The sequence below is a fragment of the Lepisma saccharinum genome, chromosome 2, assembly GCF_977018435.1.
Source record: "Lepisma saccharinum chromosome 2, izLepSacc3.1, whole genome shotgun sequence".
Taxonomy (NCBI): Eukaryota; Metazoa; Arthropoda; class Insecta; order Zygentoma; family Lepismatidae; genus Lepisma; species Lepisma saccharinum.
Window position 1 is genome coordinate 149,010,263 of NC_139230.1, and position 3,930 is coordinate 149,014,192.

Genomic DNA, 3,930 nt, shown 5'->3' on the forward strand with positions numbered 1-3,930 from the left:
TGCTGGTGTAGTTATTCATGTTATAGATGTTCAGGATATCCGTTGTATGGGGGGCTTAATTAATAAGATGCCAATAACTATTTCTTGTATAATAATTTCTAGTCTTGCTCTATGCGGAATACCCTTTTTGGCTGGGTTTTATTCTAAGGATTTAATTTTGGAAATATTAAGCATATCTTCTTTTAATTTAGTAATATTTATTTTATTATGAATCTCTACTGGTATAACTATGGCTTATAGTTTTCGGTTAAATTATTATTTAGTCGGTAAATCTTATAGAGGTGCTTCATTTCAATTTTTATCTGATGATGGAGGCTGAGGAATATTTAAGGGTATATTAGGATTACTATTATTGTCTATTGTAGGGGGGTCTGGTTTAATATGATTAGTCTTTCCATCTGTTTTTGTTATTATTATTCCATTTAATCTTAAAATAGGAGCAATTATTTGTATTTTATTAGGAGGACGAATTGGGTATAATATTACGTCTTTTTTATTTGAAATTTATCCATTTTTTAATAATAAAATAATATATTATTTATTAGGAGGAATGTGATTTTTACCATATTTATCTTCGGGGGGCTTAATTAATAGTTCATTTACTACTGGGGGGATATATATTAGGGCTATCGACTATGGATGAAGAGAAATTATAGGTGGACAGGGGGTATATAAATATATAAGGAGTGGTTCTTTAAGTATTCAACTAGCACATTCTAATTATTTTAATATTTATTTTATATTTTCATTTTTAATAGTAATTTTATTAATAATTTATATATGTTTATATAGCTTATAGTAAAGCATAATATTGAAGTTATTAGGAAGAATAGATTAGTTCTGTAAACATTTCTTGGATTATGAATAAACCCAGCTTTATCATGAAAAGATAATGTAATATTATACTAAAGAAATTATGTAAAGAAATATTATGAGAGTATTAATGGAATTTCACCACTAAAGGTGGAAGTTAGCAGCCTCCCCTTAATATTATACCCCTTAACCGAGGAGATTAAATCCTAATTTTATTATTAACATTAATATGCCGCCTTCCTTTGGCTTCAGTTAAGTAAGCAAGGGTAATATATACCAATTTATTCAGGTCGAAGTTGATTGCTTTTGCTTCTTGCTTAATAAAGTAAATTGAATTATTCAATACTTTTTGAATGCAACTCAAATGTTATTATTAACTATTACTCTAGCATGCTCATTCTAGTGATCCTTGGGTTCATTCATGATATAGCCCTAAAAGTAAGATTAATAGAAATAATAATCTAACACATAATCAATATATTAGTTTTGAATTAGTAATAATAACTGTTATTGGTAGAAGTAGTACAATTTCTACATCAAAAATGAGAAAAATTACTGCAATTAGGAAGAATTTTATAGAAAATGGAATTCGTGCTGAGGATTTTGGGTCAAATCCACATTCAAATGGTGATTTTTTTCTCGATCTGTAATTGTTTTTTTTTATAGTAATGTGGATAATATTATCACAATTGAGGTAATTATTATAATAATTAATGAAATACTTGTAACTATATTAATTATTTACTTTATTTTATTATAATCTTTTTAATTGGAAGTTAAGTGTACTTTAAATATACTAAGTAAATGTTTATCTACATCATCAATAAATTGAAATATAAAGGAATAATCATACTACGTCTACGAAGTGTCAATATCATGCTGCTGGTTCAAATCCGAAGTGATGTGTTGGTGAAAAGTGACACAAGATATGTCGGGCTAAACATACTCCCAGGAATGTTGATCCAATAATAACATGTAGTCCATGGAATCCTGTTGCCATAAAGAATGTAGATCCATATACTGCATCAGCAATAGTAAATGGAGATTCATAGTACTCATATGCCTGAAGAATAGTAAAATATATTCCCAATATTAATGTTAATGTAAGTGCTTGAGTTGTATGTGTATAATTTTTTTCTAACAATCTATGGTGGGCTCATGTTACCGTTACTCCTGAGGCTAATAGAATTGCTGTATTTAATAAGGGTACTTGTATTGGGTTAAACGGGGTAATTCCCTTTGGTGGTCATAATATTACTAATTCAATTGTTCGGGATAAACTTCTATGGAAAAATGCTCAAAAGAATGACACAAAAAATAATACTTCAGAAATAATAAATAGAATTATGCCCCATCGTAGTCCTATTATGACTTGACTTGTATGTAATCCTTGATATGTTCCTTCCCGTGAAATGTCTCGTCATCATTGAGTTATTGTAAGTAATATAGTTGTTACTCCTATTAATAATAGCATTATATTTTGTTGGTGGAATCATCTAATTATCCCTGTTGTTAACATTATTGCTCTAATAGCTCCTGTTGCTGGCCATGGGCTTTGATCTACTAGATGATATGGGTGGTTTTGATTTGTTGACATTAGTTACTTTGATTCTCTGGAATAAATAGCAATTAATAGTGCAAATACATAAGATTGAATAAATGCTACAGCTGTTTCTATAATAATTAGTATAATTTGTGCTAAAATTAATATTGAAAGTCCGATAATTTCTAATATTGTTCCTGTGTTTCCAATTATTGATATTATTAGATGTCCAACTATTATATTTGCTGCTAACCGCACTGATAGGGTTATTGAACGAATTAAATTTCTAATTATTTCAATACCTACTATAATTGGTATTAATAGTGCTGGTACACCTTCTGGCACGAGGTGTGCTAGTATATGTTTTGTATTATTAATTCACCCAAATAGTATAAATGATAATCATATTGGTAAGGCTAAGGTTAGGGTAAAAACTAAATGACTTGATCTAGTAAACACATATGGGAGTAACCCTATTGAGTTATTAAATAAAATTATTGAAAATATACTAATAAATATTAGAGTTCTTCCTTGATGATTAATTATTCCTAAAAATGTTTTGAATTCTTCATGTAATTTTACTATTATTATATTATATAATATAGAGGTTCGTGATTGTATTAATCAAAATGGAGTTGGAATTATTAGTAATTCCAGGATTGTTCTTATTCAATTTAGTGATAAATTTATTATTGATGATGTTGGGTCAAATGATGAAAATAGTCTTGTTATCATTTTCAGTATTTAATTTTTGGTTTATTTTCTATTTTAATATTATTATTATTTAATAATTTATTATAATTATAGTAGTTAATGATTATAAATAGAAAATAAATTAATATAAATGTTGTAAATAAAATAATTCAATTTAAGGGGTATATTTGTGGGATAAAAAAGTATCTATAAGGATAATTTAGGTTTGACACTCCTATGTTATGTATTAACTAACTCTTTTCATTAGAAGTAGTTGTTATATTACTATTTTGTGGTTTAAGAGACCATTACTTACTTTTCAGTCATCTAATGATTCTTGTATAATTTTTATTAATCAATTAATAAAAGATTTGTGAGTTGTAATTTCAATAATAATTGGTATAAATCTATGATTAGATCCACAAATTTCTGAACATTGTCCAAAAAATAAGCCAATTCGACTAATATTTACTCCTGCTTGGTTAAGTCGTCCTGGAGTAGCATCTATTTTAATTCCTATTGATGGTATGGCTCATGAGTGTAATACATCTGCAGATGTAGTTAGTACTCGAATATCTACATAAATTGGTAATACTGTTCGGTTATCCACATCTAATACTCGAAAGGAGTCTATTGCTATTTCATTTGTTGGGGTTATATATGAATCAAATTCTGCTTTTATGAAATCGGAGTATTCATAACTTCAGTATCATTGATGCCCAATAGTCTTTAGGGTTAATGAAGGCTGATTAATTTCATCTAGTAAGTACCGTGCGTCCATTTCGATCTGCAGCCGAGAGATCGGGAGAAACGTGGCGGGCGGCGCTGACGGAGGTGCCGACATTTGCGGCCTGTAATGCCCGCATATTTTTATGGACATA

At 28.5% G+C, this 3,930-nt stretch overlaps 1 pseudogene; it reads right to left on the reverse strand.

Annotated features, from left to right (window-relative positions):
• Positions 1–1,633: 1,633 nt before the first annotated feature.
• LOC145984532 (cytochrome c oxidase subunit 3 pseudogene) lies at positions 1,634–2,410 on the reverse strand (annotated as a pseudogene).
• Positions 2,411–3,930: the final 1,520 nt, after the last annotated feature.